Raw genomic sequence first — 22,135 nt, 5'->3', positions numbered from 1 at the left:
ATCCAGTTCTGCAAGAATACTGGCTCTCTGATATCATTGATACCTGGTTACACAAATGGGACGATGCATTCGCCATTTGTGAAATCAGGAATGATATGAAGAAAATCCGCGAGGCCACCCATATGTTTAATGAGGCAGCGGATAGGTGGTGGATAAAACAGCAGAAAGATGAAGTAGCATCCACTACCTAGGAGGGGTTTAAAAAGGAATTTAGAAAACACTTCCTACCTCCTGACGAAGCATCCCGAGCTTGGGATCAGTATCGAAACCTTCGTCAGAGAAATTTATCAGTGGCAGAATACACTGATAAGTTTAGAGAAAGTGTAATGAAGGTTGATGAACCCCTACCTCAGTCAATCTGAGTAAAAGATTTTATCTTTGGATTGAATGATCGGATAAAGATGGAAGTTCAAGCTAAGTATGCGAACACGCTAGATGAAGCAATTGCCATAGCCCTGAACTATGAAGATGCAAAAGGGAACAGACCAAGTGGGTCTTCGTCAGAGAAATTTATCAGTGGCAGAATACACTGATAAGTTTAGAGAAAGTGTAATGAAGGTTGATGAACCCCTACCTCAGTCAATCTGAGTAAAAGATTTTATCTTTGGATTGAATGATCGGATAAAGATGGAAGTTCAAGCTAAGTATGCGAACACGCTAGATGAAGCAATTGCCATAGCCTTGAACTATGAAGATGCAAAAGGGAACAGACCAAGTGGGTTTATGCAGGTTGGGACTCAGTATGGGTACTCGAAGAAAACTGGGTTTAAGAAGAAGTGGATTAGCAAAGGGGTGCCTCACAGTCGAGTAGTCAAGCCAAGCAAGCGAAACCAGTTGAGACTCCTAAATCAAGTACCACCATTGGAATGAAAAGAAAAGTAACACCAATGGCAGCCCGGGCTTGGTCGAAGTCCTCTTTAAAGGGAAAAAGCGAGGAGAGAAGACTTGTGTTTTGGTTGCCTTCAGCCTCATCAGTGGAAAGATTGTGCACGGAACAAAGATCACCGGAGGGCTGAGATGATGGTCTCAGAATGCGACGTGGAAATGGAGGAAAGTCTCATAGCAGAACAGATGCAGATTCAGCTAGCGGGATCTTCTCAAAGGTCAGTACCTTTTTTGTTATGTGTGTCTGTTGCTAGGTTAGTAACTAGTGCACCTGATAATATCTTGTCAAAGCCCGCAGCAACGGGGTATACAGCCTTTAATGATACGGAGTTCATTAAGATGAAAGGGCAAGTAGCTAATCATTAGGTCATTATGTTGTTTAGCTCGTAAAGAGGCTGAAACTAAAGACTAGCCCATCTGACTATGCATATACAGTCAGGATGGCAGATGGAAATTCAACTGAAGTATGAGACCAAAGGGTTACCCAGTTGGAGCTTCGAATTCAGGACTATGCTGAGAAGCTTGATTTTGAAATGACTAAGCTTGCCCGTGCAGATATAGCCCTGGGTAAGGCTTGGTATTCTAGCAAGAATCCAGCCATAGATTGGAAAAAGCACATTTATCAATTCAAGATGAATGATGTGCTGTATGTCTTACAAGGTGAGAAGGATATACCTGAAGGACCGTTGGTTTCCATGATGGAAATCCGAAAAGCTTAAGAGGAGTTTTTGTTTCTTTGTACAGCATCGGTAGAGCCGATTGATGATTCTTCGACTAGCACTGATGTTGCTCAAAATGGAGAGATGGCCAAGCTGGCTGATCAAATAACAAAGGAGTTCTCTGATTGTTTTGGGGATGAGCTACCTTATCGTGATGGAAATCCGAAAAGCTTAAGAGGAGTTTTTGTTTCTTTGTACAACATCGGTAGAGCCGGTTGATGATTCTTCGGCTAGCACTGATGTTGCTCAAAATGGAGAGATGGCCAAGCTGGCTGATAGAATAACAGAGGAGTTCTTTGATTGTTTTAGGGATGAGCTACCTTATGGATTACATCCAGAGCGGAATGTTCAGCATAAGATTGAACTAATCCCGGGGGCCGAACTTGTAAATAGACCTCCCTATAGGTTGAGTTTTACTGAAGAGATAGAGGTGCGAAGACAAGTGAAAGAATATCTCAAGTTGGGGTAGATTTAACCAAGTTTCTGACCTTTTGCTTCGCCAGTGATATTAAAGAAGAAGAAAGATGATACTTTTCGTCTCTGTATAGATTATAGAGCATTGAATAATATCACTATGAAGCACAGGTATCCGATGGCTCGGATCGATGATTTGCTAGATGCATTACATGGGGCCATGATTTTCAGTAAGATAGATCTTAAGTGTGACTACCATCAGATCCGTATTAGAGCCGAGGATGTGCATAAAACCGCTTTTAGAAGTAGGTTTGGACATTATGAGTTTTTGGTAATGCCCTTTGGACTTATGCTTATGAACGATTTACTACGTCCATATATCGGAAAGTTTATAGTACACTTTATTGACGATATTCTGGTATTCAGTAAAAGTATTACTGAGCATCATGAACACTTAAGAATAGTGTTCAGTACTTTGAGGAAAGCCAGTCTTTATGTAAAGAAAAAGAAAACTATACTATGTATGGTAAGACTTGAATATTTAGGATTCATAATTACTCTTGATGGGGTAGAAATGGATTCAAAGAAAGTGGCTGCGATACTGACTTGGCCAATCCCTCAGAGTTTGACCGCTTTGGGATCATTCTTGGGATTTGTCCAATTTTATCGAAGGCATATCAAAGGATATTCCGAAATAGTATCGCCATTGACTAATCTGACCTCAGATAAAGTATCTTTTATATGGGGACAGAATCAACAGGAAAGTTTTAACACCATAAAATAAGTTGTGGTCTCAGGACCGGTGTTAAAAATAGTTGATCCCCAGAAACCGTTTTTCCTTGAAATTGATGCAAGTGGCATTGCGGTAGGAGCAGTTCTCCTCCAAGATGGAAGGCTAGTAGCCTTTGAAAGGAGGAAGCTTTCTTCCTCTCAACGAAATTGGCCAACTCATGAATTAGAGTTGTATGCTGTCGTCCATGCTTTGAAAACATGGAGACATCATTTGTACCGAAGAGAGAAGGATAATAAAGTTGCTGATGCAATGTCACACATTATGCATAACATGAGTTTCACGGTATTAGAGAGTGCTCTAATGACCGAGATTAGAGAAACTCAAAAGGTGGAGGAGTTCGTCCAGAGCCTTTGGCCTAAGGCTCATGTGTTCAAACCGGGGAAAAAGGATGACCTTGCATCCAGAAAAGACCAAACTTATGCAAGATATGCCATAAGGGGCTGAAAAGAAATGGCAAGGTAGTAGTATCTAATCAGAATGATCTCAGTTAAAGAGTCATTCTACAATGCCATGATAGCCCATGTGCGAGACATTCAGGAGTTGAGAAGACATATGATCTCATGAAGCGAGATTTCTTTTGGCCAAAGATGAAAAAGCATATTCATGAATATGTGAGACGTTGATTTTCGTGTCAGGTAAGTAAGGCAGAGGGGGTAAAGCCACCCGGACTTTACAGCCCTTGGAGATACCACTAAGTAAGTGGGAGAGCATTTCCATGGACTTTATTGTAGGACTACGTACGACACAAGGTGGATATGATTCTATCCTTGTGGTGGTTGATCGTCTTACCAAGATGGCTCACTTCATTCCAACTAGAGAGTCTGTAAGTGCCCTGCAAGTGGCGGATTTGTTTATTAGATATATATTTCGTTTGCATGGATGACCTAAATCCATAGTGTCAGACAGGGATGTCAAATTTACCGGTCATTTTTGGACTGCGGTATTTGAAACACTAAGGACTGAGTTGGGATTGAGTAGTGGGGATCATCCAAAAATGGATGGTCAGACGGAAAGAGTCAACCAAATTTTAGAGGATATGCTTAGAGCATATGTGTCATTGAGGCAACATACATGGGACAAGTGGTTGCCATTGTTAGAGTTTGCCTACAATGATAGAAAACATTCCTCTACAGGGTTCAGTCCGTTTGAGCTGAACTATGGTTATAGACCAGCGAATCCAACTATAGTTGGAATACCTCAGAAAGTGCCTAGTGCCGCGAACTTTGTGGTTCAGATGCGGGAGATGCTAGCACTTGCGAGAGCTAACATCCGCCAAGCTATGGATAGAGCTAAGGCGTATGCGGATGAAAATCAATCCACTAGAGAATTTAAGGAAGGAGAAAATTTTTTTCTTAGAGTTCCTTCACACTCTAAGTCTTTGACTGCAGGAGAGTGTGCTAAGTTATCACCTTGATATTGTAGGCCATGGTTAATTCTAAAAAGAATAGGCAAGGTGGCCTATAAATTAGAATTGCCACAGGGTTGTAAGGTGCACCCAGTGTTTCATGTTTCTCGTTTAAAGAAATTTTTGCATAAAGGTGACTCACTAATTGAGGGTGTTATTTTGTTTTAGGAGATAGAGGACAATGTAAGACGCAAACCAACAGGAATCCTGGACCGAGGAACAATGCAAGTGCGCAATCGGAAGATACCCACGATGTTGGTTGCATGGCATGGTCTACCTCTATCAGAAGCTACTTGGAAATCCGTATACCAGTTACGGAGAGTGTTCCCAGACTCTATCATTGAGGACGCTGATGCTGAAGAGGGAAGGAATGTTACGCTCAAGTCGAGGTAACATGATCTCGGAAGGATCAGTCGACATTTTTCTTTAAAGGATCAATGTTTGTATTATATTTGTTTGGGCTTCATGTAAAAGATAAAAAAGGAATAAGGTCAATGTCCTTGGTGTGGGTGAGATGGCACTAGACTAGGTGGATCTAAGGCTAAGGGACTTTAATGCATTAAATGTGCCTAGGGGCAGATGAATTTAAAGATATCTCAAGAGAGGGGTAAATGATGCATTAAGGAAGGACCCTAAATTGAGGACATGTGGCATACTAGATCCATCTAGGGAGTTTGGGGCTCGTTGGAATTAAGCAAGCAGAGAGCTTTGACGAAATAAATCTTTTTGGGATTTTATTACAGAGACGCTTGCAATGAACGAGGTTGGCTGGGAGGATAAACCAAGTGCCCGTGCCCGTGATTTGATGACAAGCAGGAAGAAAATAGATTGGAGTGTATCACTAAGTCCAGTTAGGGCAGTTCGCCCTAGGGTTTTGTTATGTTGGCTCTCCCTTGACCCTCCACTCTTTAGTTTTGCAGAAATCTATTACAGCATCTGGTTTTTCTCCATTGTGCTTTCATTTTTGAGCTTCCATCACTTCCAACACCCAACAAAGTGTTTCCTAGCTTTTTGGCTGGTTGCTCCAATAGATTTTTCAGTTTATCTGTGCTGACCCCATACCCTCCTCTAATGTGTGCGTAGAATCTGCATCTTAGGAGTACATGCTGCTCATTTTCTACCTCCCCTATGGGGTAGATTTTGCAGGTCCTTTTCTTTTTGGGGATCTTGGGTCTTGCCGACTTGCCCTTCTCCACCTCTAGATCATGTAAACTAGTTGTGGTTTTGCAATCTTCAGCCCCCTCTTTCAGCCCTCTCTTATGTCCTCTTTCAGGCCCCACTTTGAAGTTTCGGCTCTCTCTTTCAGCCCTTCAGCCCTCTTTCCAATTTCTGCCTCTTTCAAGCTTCTATGGTTTCAAGAAGTCATATCCCTTAGTCTCATCCCAAGGCGGAGCTCACCCAATTAGATTTTTGGTGGAGTCAAGTTCATCTGTTGGGTAGCTACAACACCAAGAAAGGAGGCACTCGCAAGTACATGTGTAGGTGGTGTGGATTGAAAAGAGGTGGGATCCCTGATAGGTTGAAGGTCCATCTTCTTTGCATTAAAAGAGAGGGGAATACAACTTGCAACGTCATCTTCGAGGCAAAGAAAGCAAGGTTGGCATGAGAGGTCGAGGCATTTCCTCGCGCGAAGAGAGCAAAGACTATCACATCCACTTATGGAGGAGTTACTTAAGGTTCTCATGTGGCTATTGCAAAAGGGACCCTATGTTGTTGGTACTATAATTTCTTCTTTCCAATTTCTGCCTCTTTCAAGCTTCTATGGCTTCAAGAAGTCATATCCCTTAGTCTCATCCCAAGGCGGAGCTCACCCAATTAGATTTTTGGTGGAGTCAAGTTAATCTGTTGGGTAGCTACAACACCAAGAAAGGAGGCACTCGCAAGTACATGTGTAGGTGGTGTGGATTGAAAAGAGGTGGGATCCCTGATAGGTTGAAGGTCCATCTTCTTTGCATTAAAAGAGAGGGGAATACAACTTGCAACGTCATCTTCGAGGCAGAGAAAGCAAGGTTGGCATGAGAGGTCGAGGCATTTCCTCGCGCGAAGAGAGCAAAGACTATTGCATCCACTTATGGAGGAGTTACTTAAGGTTCTCATGTGGCTATTGCAAAAGGGACCCTATGTTGTTGGTACTATAATTTCTTCTTTCCAATTTCTGCCTCTTTCAAGCTTCTATGGCTTCAAGAAGTCATATCCCTTAGTCTCATCCCAAGGCGGAGCTCACCCAATTAGATTTTTGGTGGAGTCAAGTTAATCTGTTGGGTAGCTACAACACCAAGAAAGGAGGCACTCGCAAGTACATGTGTAGGTGGTGTGGATTGAAAAGAGGTGGGATCCCTGATAGGTTGAAGGTCCATCTTCTTTGCATTAAAAGAGAGGGAAATACAACTTGCAACGTCATCTTCGAGGCAGAGAAAGCAAGGTTGGCATGAGAGGTCGAGGCATTTCCTCGCGCGAAGAGAGCAAAGACTATTGCATCCACTTATGGAGGAGTTACTTAAGGTTCTCATGTGGCTATTGCAAAAGGGACCCTATGTTGTTGGTACTATAATTTCTTCTTTCCAATTTCTGCCTCTTTCAAGCTTCTATGGCTTCAAGAAGTCATATCCCTTAGTCTCATCCCAAGGCGGAGCTCACCCAATTAGATTTTTGGTGGAGTCAAGTTAATATGTTGGGTAGCTACAACACCAAGAAAGGAGGCACTCGCAAGTACATGTGTAGGTGGTGTGGATTGAAAAGAGGTGGGATCCCTGATAGGTTGAAGGTCCATCTTCTTTGCATTAAAAGAGAGGGGAATACAACTTGCAACGTCATCTTCGAGGCAGAGAAAGCAAGGTTGGCATGAGAGGTCGAGGCATTTCCTCGCGCGAAGAGAGCAAAGACTATCGCATCCACTTATGGAGGAGTTACTTAAGGTTCTCATGTGGCTATTGCAAAAGGGACCCTATGTTGTTGGTACTATAATTTCTTCTTTCCAATTTCTGCCTCTTTCAAGCTTCTATGGCTTCAAGAAGTCATATCCCTTAGTCTCATCCCAAGGCGGAGCTCATCCAATTAGATTTTTGGTGGAGTCAAGTTAATCTGTTGGGTAGCTACAACACCAAGAAAGGAGGCACTCGCAAGTAAGGTGGTGTGGATTGAAAAGAGGTGGGATCCCTGATAGGTTGAAGGTCCATCTTCTTTGCATTAAAAGAGAGGGAAATACAACTTGCAACGTCATCTTCGAGGCAGAGAAAGCAAGGTTGGCATGAGAGGTCGAGGCATTTCCTCGCGCGAAGAGAGCAAAGACTATTGCATCCACTTATGGAGGAGTTACTTAAGGTTCTCATGTGGCTATTGCAAAAGGGACCCTATGTTGTTGGTACTATAATTTCTTCTTTCCAATTTCTGCCTCTTTCAAGCTTCTATGGCTTCAAGAAGTCATATCCCTTAGTCTCATCCCAAGGCGGAGCTCACCCAATTAGATTTTTGGTGGAGTCAAGTTAATATGTTGGGTAGCTACAACACCAAGAAAGGAGGCACTCGCAAGTACATGTGTAGGTGGTGTGGATTGAAAAGAGGTGGGATCCTTGATAGCTTGAAGGTCCATCTTCTTTGCATTAAAAGAGAGGGGAATACAACTTGCAACGTCATCTTCGAGGCAGAGAAAGCAAGGTTGGCATGAGAGGTCGAGGCATTTCCTCGCGCGAAGAGAGCAAAGACTATCGCATCCACTTATGGAGGAGTTACTTAAGGTTCTCATGTGGCTATTGCAAAAGGGACCCTATGTTGTTGGTACTATAATTTCTTCTTTCCAATTTCTGCCTCTTTCAAGCTTCTATGGCTTCAAGAAGTCATATCCCTTAGTCTCATCCCAAGGCGGAGCTCATCCAATTAGATTTTTGGTGGAGTCAAGTTAATCTGTTGGGTAGCTACAACACCAAGAAAGGAGGCACTCGCAAGTACATGTGTAGGTGGTGTGGATTGAAAAGAGGTGGGATCCCTGATAGGTTGAAGGTCCATCTTCTTTGCATTAAAAGAGAGGGGAATACAACTTGCAACGTCATCTTCGAGGCAGAGAAAGCAAGGTTGGCATGAGAGGTCGAGGCATTTCCTCGCGCGAAGAGAGCAAAGACTATTGCATCCACTTATGGAGGAGTTACTTAAGGTTCTCATGTGGCTATTGCAAAAGGGACCCTATGTTGTTGGTACTATAATTTCTTCTTTCCAATTTCTGCCTCTTTCAAGCTTCTATGGCTTCAAGAAGTCATATCCCTTAGTCTCATCCCAAGGCGGAGCTCACCCAATTAGATTTTTGGTGGAGTCAAGTTAATCTGTTGGATAGCTACAACACCAAGAAAGGAGGCACTCGCAAGTACATGTGTAGGTGGTGTGGATTGAAAAGAGGTGGGATCCCTGATAGGTTGAAGGTCCATCTTCTTTGCATTAAAAGAGAGGGGAATACAACTTGCAACGTCATCTTCGAGGCAGAGAAAGCAAGGTTGGCATGAGAGGTCGAGGCATTTCCTCGCGCGAAGAGAGCAAAGACTATTGCATCCACTTATGGAGGAGTTACTTAAGGTTCTCATGTGGCTATTGCAAAAGGGACCCTATGTTGTTGCTACTATAATTTCTTCTTCTGGGAGTGCACATGGTCTTGGAGCTACAGGTTCTACTCCTAGTGCATCTCCTTCACCTCTCTCATCCCCACGAAGGTAAAGGACCCTATAGACTACATGACATCCACAAAGGAAGGCACAAATAGATGCGGTCTTGGCCTGTCTATTTTACTCGAATGGGATTAGTTTCAATGTTGCACTATCTCCTTATCAGATGTGGGCAGATGTGTGGAATATGTGGGCCCATCCAGTGTTGTGTAGCTTGTTTTAGATGGTGGAAATACCAAGGCTGCAGGTGCGTTATTGGAGCAAAGGTATCCTCGTTTCAGTGGAGTTCTTGTGTTGCCCATTGTTTAAATAATGTGTTGAAAGACATTGGCAAATTGCCTTGGGTAAGATTTTTTATTGACAATGGAAGAGAGAGAGTTGGGTTTATCACACACCATCATTTTCCTCTCTTTTTGTACCATAAGGTGGCAAGCAAGGAGCTTTTGAAGTATTGAAAGACAAGGTTTGCATACTATTATTTGATGCTTCGAAGACTCATTGAAATGAGATCTGCATTTAAGCAGGTTGTGGTAGGTCCAGAGTGGGATGCATGGCACACTTCTAAGCAGGCCTTTGGTCTAATACTTCTGTATAGGCAATGATGACTTTTGGGCTGGTGCATCACACGTGTATGCTTTGTGTAAACCAATTGTGTTGTTGCTGAGAAATGTTGATGGAGCCAAGCCTTATATTGGCAAGGTATATGAGGGGATGGGTCGCATGATAGAAAATATCAGAGTGTTAGAGAAAGATCCCCACAAGTTTAGAGAGTTGGAGAACTTGGGCGTGAGCAGGATTTCTCTCCCATTCATGTGTCTGCGTTTGTGTTGGACCTAGATTTTCAACACAAGGTAAGTGCACAACAGAGTGCTAAAGAGGTGGTCCGTGGTTGGAACCCCACTCTTCAAAAGATGGTGCCAACTCCGGATGCTGGTAGAAAGTGAAGGACCAGCTCGGCAATATCACAATAAGGAGGGCATAATTGGATGCCTAGATGCCCAGCATGGTAGGTCATCTTAACTTGTGTCAATTTTCAGATTTTAGTGATTCATAGTTTTCAGATTTTATGAGCTTTGGCATACATTTGAATTCTATGAGCTTTGCAATTTCAGATTTCAAGTCGGAGCTGTTACATGGTGGGAGGATTATGGAGCTGATTCCCTTGAGCTGCAATTGCTTGCCATTCGGATTCTTAGCCAAGGTTGTAGCTCCTTCTCTTGTGAGCGCATGTGGAGCAGCTTTGTCCACATCCATACAAAGAAGAGGATGCGTCTCAAAGCACAAAGGGTGAATGATTTTAACTGTATTAATGCAAACTTGCGTTTGCTTAACAAGATGAGACATGAGTACGTGCATGACAACTTTATTGGTTTTCATAAGCTTGATGACACCTTATTAATGATGATGATGATGATGATGATGAGGAGGAGGCAACAGATGATGATGAGGAGGAGGGGAGGGGGAGGAGGAGGTTAAGGCTTGAGCTATCTAGATTCTACATGTTGATCATATCATCATTGATGTAATGGTTGGCCTTAAGGCTTACAGCCTAGGTTTTTTGGGTTTCGTACTTTTGACATATATGAAGTTTGAAGCATGTATTGGAATTTGTAACTTGTCAATTCTTTATAAAGCCTTTCTCATTGATTTCAGATATGTCATTTATAAATTATTCCTCATTGCTAACTTCCAAGTTCTAAGCTCTAAGTGTATGTATTATCTTCAAAGTTCAAACTTTAATCATAATAATGATATGATCATTAATCAATCTTGATTCTTTTGTAATTGGTATGTGTTATGGACTATGTTTTAAGTTACAGGTAGGTTTTAGGGCTGTAGCATTCTAAATGTGTGTGTGCTCAGCTCAAAACCCCCTTTTCTAAACCCTCCTTGATGACGCGTGTTTCCCCGTTCAGCCCTCTTGGAAATCTTGAAGTGTTTTCGTTTCCCTGTTTCCGTTTCCCCTAACTATGGTATATACACTTATAACTTAGAACGTAGAAGTTAGCAATCACGAATACTTTATAAATGACAAATCTGAAATAAATGAGAAAGGCTAAAGATTGACAAAATGCCAATATATGATTCAAACTTCATATATGTCAAAAGTACAGAACCCAAAAAGCCTAGGCTGTAAACTTCATATATGTCAAAAGTACATAACCCAAAAAGCCTAGGCTGTAAGCTTCTGCTGTATTAGTGGACATGCAAATTTCACCTTGTGAAGTTTTCGTCCAAGTTGCGGCCTGCTGGTATTGTGATAATTCTTTCTATCTTAAATGGTGCGTTGCCCTATCAGCTAGATTTAGATTTAGATGCTCGTTTGGGAGAGACTAAAATGAAATCGTTTAGACTTCACAAGCAGTTGTAGCTTGAATGAAGAGATTTGGACTACTTTTTGATTAGCCTTCTCCTTTAGTGCTAGCCTTCGTCATGGCTGAGTTTGCCCTTCACCTCTGGAGTGCCGACATAAATTTAGTACGAAGACTTTGTATAAATGGATGCTCAAGTATGTGTGGGTGTGTGGATTTGTATGTGTGAGAGCATACTTTTATACTATGGTCTACACCCAGTGTTGGGTGTTGATGACGTCAGTGGGGATGTCATAGTAGCTAGTCCCTGCTACGCGTGATGGAGTTTATGGTTTTCAATCTGATGAGTGACTCTCGTGAGATTGAAAGTGCACTATGTTGTGTTTTTAGAGGATGAGTTTGGGAATGTTCCTGGATTCATCTAGGTATATGCTTCTATCGTATTAGCGGACATGCAAATTTCACCTTGCGAAGTTTTCGTCCAAGTGGTATTGCGATAATTCTTTCTATCTTAAGTGGTGCGTTGCCCTATCAGCTAGATTTAGATTTAGATGCTCGTTTGGGAGAGACTAAAATGAAATCGTTTAGACTTCACAAGCAGTTGTAGCTTGAATGAAGAGATTTGGACTACTTTTTGATTAGCCTTCTTCTTTAGTGCTAGCCTTCGTCATGGCTGAGTTTGCCCTTCACCTCCAGAGTGCCGACAGAAACTTAGTACGAAGACTTTGTATAAATGGATGCTCAAGTATGTGTGGGTGTGTGGATTTGTATGTGTGAGATCATACTTTTATACTATGGTCTACACCCAGTGTTGGGCGCTGATGACGTCAGTGGGGATGTCATAGTAGCTAGTCTCTGCTATGCGTGATGGAGTTTATGGTTTTAAATATGATGAGTGACTCTCATGAGATTGAAACTGCACTATGTTGTGTTTTTAGAGGATGAGTTTGGGAATGTTCCTAGATTCATCTAGGTATATGTAAGCTTGAATGGCACGATTGATCATGCTAGGAAGGCATGGATAGCATTAGGGGAGGCAAAGGCAATGGAGGGAGGAAGCTGTAGGAGAGAGAGAGAGAGAGAGAGAGAGAGAGAGAGAGAGAGTCTATTAATGTCCACGGAAGATTAAAGGTCTATGGGACAATAGACCATCCAATACATCAGTTTAGGGAGGGAGCTCCCTAAATGTGCATAAAGCAACTCCATTATTTAGAGTACCTAGATTATGTCCTGGAAAAAAACATAAAGTTGGCCTTACATAATTTTAAGACTGAGAGTCTTTTGGTTTTGATTTGAACTCCTTAATGGTTGCTATTCCTCCACTATACACTGCCCATTTACCATCCTTCCTGGCAGCCCTAACTTTGGCTAATCCCGTTGCTTTATCTTTTAGCTGAGCCTTTGTGAGTTTCTCGGCTATCCATAGCTAAGGTACCTTTCAGCTTATAGGATTGTTGTAAAATCTTGAGATGTAAATCTCGTGAATTAAATAAACTTAAGGATAGCATGACCTTTACTATGGTCGATAAAGACTGTTCTAGCTTCACCATCATCATAAGTATCAGGCTTGTCATCCTCGTTAGGTATCCAATCAATGTTGTCTGGACGAGTTGTCCTCCTTGTACCATCCTTCTGGGATATCCCAATTTTGATTCTAAGTGCGTTATCCCATCTCACTTCATGTTCCTTGATCTCCTATTGAATATCAACTTTGTTGACTTTTGCTTCAAACGCCACAACGACCTCTTGTTTGGCCGTCCGTATTTCATTATGAACTAAATCCTTGACTGTGGAGAGTAACTGGGGGGTAAGGGGGGAAGTCTTATAAGACTTCACAACCTCATCAATCATTGCTTGTTTGGTAGGCCCTTCTAGAACGTGAACTAGAGCCTTAGTTTCTGCTTGCTCCAACCTTAACTTTCTCACTGTTTGCTGCAAATAACAAATGTGTTCATGTTGCCCAATGATGGGTACTTTTGAACCTTCTTGTTGGTAGTTGCGTGCAAACAAAGATCGTTGAGGTTGCTGGTGTTGAGGGGGATTTCGGGAAAAGAGTTGGCCATTACATGCTGGCCATATGTGATTACCTGCAAACTTGAAGCTAACCCCCAGATTGGGCTTGGGATTCAGCCCAGCCTAGGAGACGACGGGATGGCTGAGGGCCGACTAATGCTAGGGCGTCAGCTAGGGTTGGCGGCGGTTGGGGTTGATGGCGCTAGTGGCGGCGAGGGTTCACAGCACTGACGGCGGCTAGGGCTAGGGCTACGACGGGAGGGCAGGTGGACTACGACGAGAGAGAGAGAGAGAGAGAGAGAGAGAGAGAGAGAGAGAGAGAGAGTTTTACTTCGTAGGAACAAACCCAAGACGCACACAGTAGGCGTATCCGAAGTCAACCACAAGGATCGAACACACACACACAACGACATGAACCAGAGCCTCAACCACCAAGACCCACGCGGGTTTTACTAAACTTGATGGGGAAGGATGGCTTATACACGGTGAGAGAGAGAGAGAGAGAGAGAGAGAGAGAGAGAGAGAGAGAGAGTAGGTCATCTTCTCCCGGTTCTAGTGATGCCCTATGGGCCCTGGTATGTGCCTTGTAGGCATAGTTATAGGCACTCTAGTGTTTTAGTGCCTTTTATGCTACATAGGACATTGAGTCCTATGTGACACCTAGGACACTTAGTCCTAGGGTCTACCTTTCAAGTACCTTGTACTTTCTTTTCTCTAGTACAGTTGACGTGACGGCTTATCATTCTTGAATCTTGTGCCTTGCTCCCACGCTCACCGCACCTTCAGTGGTATCAGAGCAGGTCTTGCATTTGTCTTCCAGCTCTTCTCAGCCTCCCCGAGTCCTCCGTCGCTCATTGGGAGTTTGCTGCCTTGCTGGTCGTCACATTTCCAGCCTGTTCGAGGCTCTTCAGCTGCTGTCCAAGGCTTCCGACTGCTTCTAGGTCCTGCTGCAGCCTTTTCGAGGTCTCCTACAGCACCTGTGGCCATCTGTCACCATTTTTTGTGCTGCAGATCACTTCAACCAGCCTCAGGTCCAGGCGCCCAGCTCCCGCGACCTCTCCAGAGCCATCTGCAGGAGGCGTCCTGCTGTCGTGACCTGTCCAGAGCCCTCCACAAGAGACATTTGCAGCCACACACACATTTCGAGGTGTCTGAGGGCTGTTCCAGCTCTGCTCCAGCCGCCTTTTGCACTTCAACTCGCTGCAGCAGCTCCTTGGTCTGTCATATTCTACCTACAGAGGTATTTTTGGTCTCAGCATTCATTTCAGGGGACCAGAAGCTGATTTACAAGCAACATTTGCTGTCTTTTACTGTTTTCTGACAGTATTTGACTGTCAAACCCTAATTTTCGACAGGAAAATTTAGGGCTTTTGACATTTGGACCTTCAACTCGTCAATACAACACTTTGGACAAGGTTGACAACTGAGATCATTCCAAAAATTGAAGTTTTCAGTCAAATTCAGGTTTAGGACTGTCACATTGTGCCGCGTCATCACTCAGGCCAACCAAATTTGGGGCTTTTGTGTTGGGAGCTCAATTTCAGCTGGTTACTCTGTTCCTATACCTTGCTGCACATATTTTCAGTCTATTTGCTCTCACTATTTTATCATCTAAGCAAGAAAAGGCATTGTGTTGCCTTGAGGCCCAGTGCAGCCTCCTGGAAATATCTGTTGTTGGCTCAGAGGTATTTGGGACAGTAAGACATATTTTTGCAGTTCAAAGCATTGAGGCTATCCTTTGGTCACTTGGTCAGTGCATTTTTACTTGTACTATTTGCAATGGCTGGTAACAATCATGATCTATTTGGTATTCTTCGTGAAGATGATAAGTTGGATGGCACCAACTATCCGATGTGGTCTTATCTCATGAAACACATTCTTGTTGCAAGGCATTTTTGGAATATTGTTTCTGGGATTGATCTGAGGCCAGCCAATGCTACAGTGGCTGCCCCTACTGCCGGTCACTCTGCAGAGGGTACTACTCCTCATGCCTTATCCTCTAGCACCCCTACTACTGCCCCCCCAACTCAGGAACAATCAAGATGGGATGCAAGAGATGCAAATGCACATTCCTGTATTGCTTTATCATGTAAGGGAATCATTATTCCACACATCCGGTCTTGAAGGACAGCAAAGGATGCTTGGGACAAATTGGCTTCTCTTTATCAAATTCGCAATGAGGCACGTGTTGCATATTTAAGAAGGCAATTGCAAGAAGTCAATATGAATGAAGGTGACTTTATGGATGCATACCTGACAAAGGTCAAGGACCTCATGGAACAACTTGCGAATATTGATGAGGTGGTGCCAAATTCTCAGCTTGTCAGTACCACGTTGAATGGATTGCCAGATACATATCAAGGGTTTGCTACAACCCTTTGATTATTGGCCAAATCTTAAGTATTCTCCTGCTTTCAGAGATGGCTGAATATGGTTGAGAATGAATTAGGATGCAAGCTTGTCACCCTCAACATAGATAGGGGGGGAGACTATATGTCAAATGAGTTTGATCCATTTTTGTCTTCACGGGGCATTGTTCACTCATGCACCACTCCTTACACTCCTTAGCATAATCCTGTTCCTGAAAGGAAGAACAGGTCCACTATGGAGATGGTCAGATGAATAGATCACCTTTAGTACTAGCCTTCGTCATGGCTGAGTTTGCCCTTCACCTTAGGGGTGCCGACAGAAACTCAGTACGAAGACTTTGTATAAATGGATGCTCAAGTATGTGTGGGTGTGTGGATTTGTATGTGTGAGAGCATACTTTTATACTATGGTCTACACCCAGTGTTGGGTGCTGATGACGTCAATGGGGATGTCATAGTAGCTAGTCCTTGCTATGCGTGATGGAGTTTATGGTTTTCAATCTTATGAGTGACTCTCGTGAGATTGTTACTGCACTATGTCGTGTTTTTAGAGGATGAGTTCTGGAATGTTCCTGGATTCATCTAGGTATATGAATAGATCACCTACAAGGGCATTGAAGACTGTTACACCTTATGAAGCATGTAAAGGCAGGAAGCCTTCACTTTCACACATGAGATTTTTGGGTCTCTTGCATATGTTTATGTACCATCTTAGCTGAGACATAAGCTTGATGACAAGGCAATCAAATGCATATTTATGGGTTACAGCCAGGAGAGCAGAGGGTATAGGTTATACCAACCAAATACTGGGAAGATTATTGTCAGTAGAGATGTAATCTTCGCTGAACATTCGGCTTCCCCTCTTGTGGACTGCAAAACTAACCCAGAAGTTGACATGTTTGATGCCTTTGACTCTTGGTTACCTCTGCCTTCCTCAGAGGGGGACTTTGAACAGCAACATGAGCCTCCTGCGGGCCCTCCAACAAGCAATGATCAGCGAGTACCCCATGCTGATTTGCAGGTTTCTCTTCCAGCACAAAATGATCCCACTATTCATGATGCAGTGATTGAAGAAAGAGCTGTCAATAGACAGCAAAGGCAAGTTCCCAGATGGCTTCTTGATACATTGAGGGACAGCAAACAAGATTAACCTTTTGCTGCCCGGACAAGATCAGGGAATAGACAGATGCATGGTCACTTTCTTGAGTTTGCACTCCTTGCTGCAGCTTGCAATGAAGAGCCCTTGTGCCATAAAGATGCTTTTGACAGGAAAGAGTGGATGGATGCAATGAGAGCTGAGTTACAATCCGTTGCCAAAAATGACACATGGGAATTAGTAGATCTAGCTCCCGGCAAGCATGGCATTGGTACCCGGTGGGTCTACAAATTAAAAAGGAAATCTGATGGCAGTATAGATCGACACAAAGCTCGTCTTGTTGCAAAAGGGTATGCCCAACAACAAGGCATTGACTTTGAGGAGACCTTTGCTCCCACATCCAGGATTACTACTATTAGATGTTTCATTGCCATTGCAGCCCATCACCATTGGCAAGTGCACCAGCTTGACATCAAGACTGCTTTTCTTTATGGGGATCTGCAGGAAGAAGTTTATGTGACACAACCTCCTGGCTTTGAGGTTGTTAATTTTGAAAAGAAGGTATGCTGGCTTAGAAAAGCCCTTTATGGTTTGAAGCAGGCACCCAGGGCATGGTATGCCAAAATTCATGCACACTTACTATCGCTTGGTTTTCAGAATAGCCCCACAGGACCCACTCTTTATGTCCGTGGGAGTGGGTCTGATTTAGCTTGACATCAAGACTGCTTTTCTTCATGGGGATTTGCAGGAAGAAGTTTATGTGAAACAACCTCCTAGCTTTGAGGTTGTTAATTCTGAAAACAAGGTATGCCGGCTTAGAAAAGCCCTTTATGGTTTGAAGCAGGCACCCAGGGCATGGTATGCCAAAATTCATGCACTTACTATCCCTTGGTTTTCAGAATAGCCCCACAGAACCCACTCTTTATGTCCGTGGGAGTGGATCTGATTTTTTAGTGCTGATTCTATATGTGGATGATATGCTAATCACGGGCCCAGATACTCAGCATATTGCAGCTTTCAAGGCTGATTTGCAGCAAGCTTTTGGAATGTCAGACATGGGGCAGCTACACTATTATTTGGGCATTCAGTTTGCTCATGTTGAGGGGGTTATCATGATGTCACAGTCCAAGTATATCGGACAGCTCCTTGATCGTTTTCAGTTTGAGGATTGCAAGCCAATCCTACTCCAGTGGACCCTGGCTAAAAATTTTCAGCTCATGATGGGAGCCCACCATGTGATATCACCCTTTACCAGCAGGCTGTTGCATGTCTCATTTACTTATGTCGCACCAAACCTGACTTACAGTATGCAGTATCTCAGCTCAGTTGGTTCATGCACATGCCCAGTTCACAGCATTGGCAGGCAGGAGACATAGAGTTGTCCTACCTTAACACAGAGGACAATATAGCAGATATGTTTACAAAGGCACTTCGTCGTCCCAAGTTGGAAGTCTTCCGACAAGCTTTACACTTGGTTCCCTTTGTTACATGATCTGACATATCTTGTACATTCATAGGTGGCTATATCCTTTTGGATGAACATCTTGTACATTCATAGGTGGCTATATCCAATACTAGGTATTCTGAGACGTTTCCAGAATACTTCCGCCCATACCATGGAGGGGGGTTTGTAGGTCATCTTCTCCCGGTTCTAATGATGCCCTATGGGCCCTGGTATGTGCCTTGTAGGCATAGTTATGGGCGCTCTAGTGTTTTAGTGCCTTTTATGCCACATAGGACATTTAGTCCTATGTGATAGCTAGGACACTTAGTCCTAGGGTCTACCTTTCAAATACCTTGTACTTTCTTTTCTCTAGTACAGTTGACGTGACGGCTTATCACTCTTGAATCTCGTGCCTTGTTCCCACGCTCACCGCAGAGAGAGAGAGAGAGAGAGAGAGAGAGAGAGAGAGAGAGCATGAATTTGGTTTTCCATAGAGAGAGAGAGTTTGTAAAATATTTTATGAATGCTTTTCCATAGAGAGAGCATGAATTTGGTTTAGGACTTGTTATGAGCCTTTCTAGGCTAGTTTTTCATCACCTAGCCTGCGGTTCCCTTGTCCATTTTCTTTTCTTTTCCACTTAGGAATGATTCAATATGAGCATAGAAGAAAGCTGGCTCCAATAATAAATTGAAAGAGAGGTTGGCAATGTGAGGCAATTCAATAGAGTGGGAATGTTAGGAGTCAAAGTGGTGGTAGGTGTTGTTGTGTGTCGGGTAGGTTGCTTCTTGCCGGGATGAAGCAGTGTTTTTGTGTGGAAATACCCTCCTTGAAAAAGGATAGCCAAAGCAGGCTATCCACCATTCCAACCCTTGAGAAATGATAGCCTAAAGTGGGTGACCTTGCTCTAAATTTGGTGGAGGAAGTAGCTATAACTTGATAAAGTATAAATGCATGTAAATCATGCCTTGCCATTTAATTTGATATATAACATGACCCCATTTGAATTTGGCAATCAAAAGACACGGGTTGCCAAAGAGTGGCTTTCTTTTTGCGATCAATATACTAATTTTCCTCTTTTTTTTGGTTTTTTTGAATGCCATGGTTGGCCACTTTTTTTCCCCAAACTGAAAGGAGCGCCAAATTTTCTAAAATTCGCCCCAAAATTGAAAACTATGATGAAGGCATGGATAGTCATCAAAGTGGCAAAACTAGGGGAGCATGGAATAGAGGGGACTGTGCTGCCCAGAGAGAAAGGAAGGGAGATGGGAAAGGGTGGCAGTGGCCAAGGAGGGAAGTTGAGAGGTTAAATTGAACTTCACATTCATTCACTATACAGAATGCAATGGTTTCCTATAGTGAAGGAGTCATGGTGGCGAATATAGGCAAGGAGAAAGCAAAGGAGATGGGAAAGGGTGGCAGTGGCCAAGGTGGGAAGTTGAGAGTTTAAGTTGAACTTCACATTCATTCACTATGCAGAATGCAATGGTTTCCTAAAGTGAAGGACTCATGGCTCTGCCCAGAGAGAAAGCAAGGGAGATGGGAAAGGGTGGCAATGGCTAAGGAGGGAAGTCGAGTGGTCAAGTTGAACTTTGCATTTATTCACTATGCAGAATGCAATGGTTTCCTAAAGTGAAGGACTCATGGTGAATATAGGCAAGGAGAGCTAGTGATTCTCTTGTAAAGGTCAAGTGGTGGACTCAATATATTAATTTAAACTGGTGCTAGTGGCAAGGCTAGGGGAGCATAGAGTAGAGGGGAGGGTGCTGCCTAGAGAGAAAGCAAGGGAAATGGAAAAGAGCGGCAGTGGCCAAATAGGGAGGTGGAGAGGTTAACTTCACATTCACTATGCAGAATGCAATGGTTGCCTAAAGTGACGGGTTCGTGATGGATATAGGCAAGGAGAGGCAGTCATTCTCTTGTAGATGTCTGGTCTTGGACTCAGTATTTTAATGTAACTGTGGTGCTGGAATTCTGTTGTGATATTTGTTTCGCATATCTTGCTTTTTCAATGTTATGATATTTGACACAGCAGGTCTGATCCTAAGGTTCATCTTCACGGTTATCATCATATGCCTTATGCAAGGCTGTAACAGTAATAAGTTGAAAATCAGCCTGAGATTTTCCAAGGAATGCCTGGCTATAGTTACAAGCCAAGACTGACCATCTTTCTCATTTCAGGGCTCAGCTTTATTGTGCCTTTTTAGCGTAATTTCTCATGGTAAAACCAATGTATCCTCATTACTTCATCAATTTCGTGTGCGAGAGAGATGTATGGAAAGGAGAGCATGGTTGGGCTGATTTTGTAAGCTGATTGCAGGTACTAGGATGGTTTTGGCCGAAAATGAAGGGAAAACCTTGTCCTTGAAGACCAATGGTGGACTCCGTGGCAAGCTGAGGAAAGTTGTGCTGGCCTACAGTGGTGGTTTGGACACTTCTGTGATTGTTCCTTGGTTAAGGTAGGCTGCTTGCTAAACTCGTAAGAAGCTTTATTGTTTTAAAGGAATGGATATGGCCTAAGCACCCTTATGCGTGTGTATACTGTTGGAGATAAGTGCACACTAAGTGTACTATTTCCTAGTCTAAGTCTAAGTCTAGTCTTTATGTCTTGAGTGTGTGCCATGTGGCACTTCTACAATTATCCCATAAACACTCTTGCATTATGTCTTGTACTTTGGCCCATATATTCAATGGGTCACATCATTCTAATCTATCAGTCTAGCTTGTGTCTTGTCTACACTCTTCTCAAGGTATTTCTAGTCTTTCAGTCTTGTTATTTCATTTCCAGTTTCTAGTTCTAGTTCTTGCTTCCATATTCCAACATGGTATCAGAGCTAGGTTGATCCCTCTTCTTCCTCTTCTCTCCCCTCAGTCTGCCTTTTCTCAGATCTCTCTCCCGCTGCAGATCTGCGCTCCCTCTTCACATTTTCCCCTCTTTCTGCCCCGCCATTGCGCTCCAGATCTACGCGACAGATCTGCGTGTTTCTGCTCCAGATCTGCGCCAGATCTGCGCATCATTTCTGCCAGATCTGAGCTCCAGATCTGTGCAAACCTGCTGTCAAGTCTGCACCCGCTCCTGCTGTCGCTCCTGACAGATCAGCGCCGTCCGTACAGGCGTCCGTACCCCGCTGACCGTACGCCGCCTGTACTTCGACTTCGCCCGTTGTACCAGTGCTGTACCTGCACCCGTTGTCCCAGTTCAGGTGGCCTCTACTGCTGCAGATCTGCCTGCCTTTCTGCCCTGATTTCGTGAGCTGAAGGAGCTGCCCACGACTTTCTGAAGCTGCTGCCCGTACCTTTTCTGTTCGAAATAAAGGAGGAGCTGAAGCTTTTTTATCTCTGCCCAACCTGCATTCAGTTCTGCATTCAGTTCTTGCTAAGGTACTGTACATTGTCTCTTTCAGTTTGCTGAGCAGTCTTTGTTAATCCTCATATCTGCAAACTGCTGGTTCCTCCTGCTTCGATGGGCTGTCATATGCTATGGCCCTGACAAAGTGGTGAGAGAACTGGCTTCTGGGATCTCTTCTTCTCATTTATTTCTACAATATTGTAAGGGAATAGACACTGCCCTTGCATCCTAGCAAGAGGTAAGACCTTCCCACATGGCATCCTCCTCTCATTCTCTCATATCTATCGACAAATTCAATGGGTCCAACTTTCATACTTGGCAGATCAAAATCAAGTGCCATCTTATGAAAGAAGGCCTTTGGGACATTGTTCACCGTGATGCTCCCGAAGGTCCATCTGAGCAAGTTGTTGCTGCCAAGAACGACAAAGCCTATGCTATCATATTGCTCGGCGTTGGAGATGATTACATTCATCACATCTCCGACATACAATCTGCTCCTCAAGCATGGATCACTCTGGATACTCTTTTTGGAGCCCGATCTAAAAACTCTAAAATTGCACTTATGATCTCATTCTTTGATCTACATATGCAGGACGGAGCTACTATAGCCTCTCATGTTAATTATCTTCGCAGTCTTATGGTTCAGCTTGCGTCAGTTAAGTCTCCCATCTCCGAAGATATTGCTATTGCTG

At 43.4% G+C, this 22,135-nt stretch overlaps 1 pseudogene across 1 annotated transcript in view; it reads left to right on the top strand.

Annotated features, from left to right (window-relative positions):
- The window catches only part of LOC147890979 (argininosuccinate synthase, chloroplastic-like), a 96,564-nt pseudogene that overhangs the window by 11,646 nt on the left and 62,783 nt on the right, over nt 1-22,135 (top strand). Inside the window, exon 3 of the transcript XR_015542604.1 lies at nt 20,415-20,553. The product of XR_015542604.1 is annotated as an argininosuccinate synthase, chloroplastic-like (transcript). The remainder of the gene's footprint in view (nt 1-20,414; nt 20,554-22,135) is intronic.

Source organism: Dipteris shenzhenensis, chromosome 18, assembly GCF_047967505.1.
Source record: "Dipteris shenzhenensis isolate YYH24624 ecotype China chromosome 18, Dip_SZ_1.0, whole genome shotgun sequence".
In the NCBI taxonomy this organism is placed as follows: domain Eukaryota; kingdom Viridiplantae; phylum Streptophyta; class Polypodiopsida; order Gleicheniales; family Dipteridaceae; genus Dipteris; species Dipteris shenzhenensis.
The sequence above is the reverse complement of the archived record's forward strand: the minus strand, read 5'-3'. Positions and strand labels throughout refer to the sequence as shown.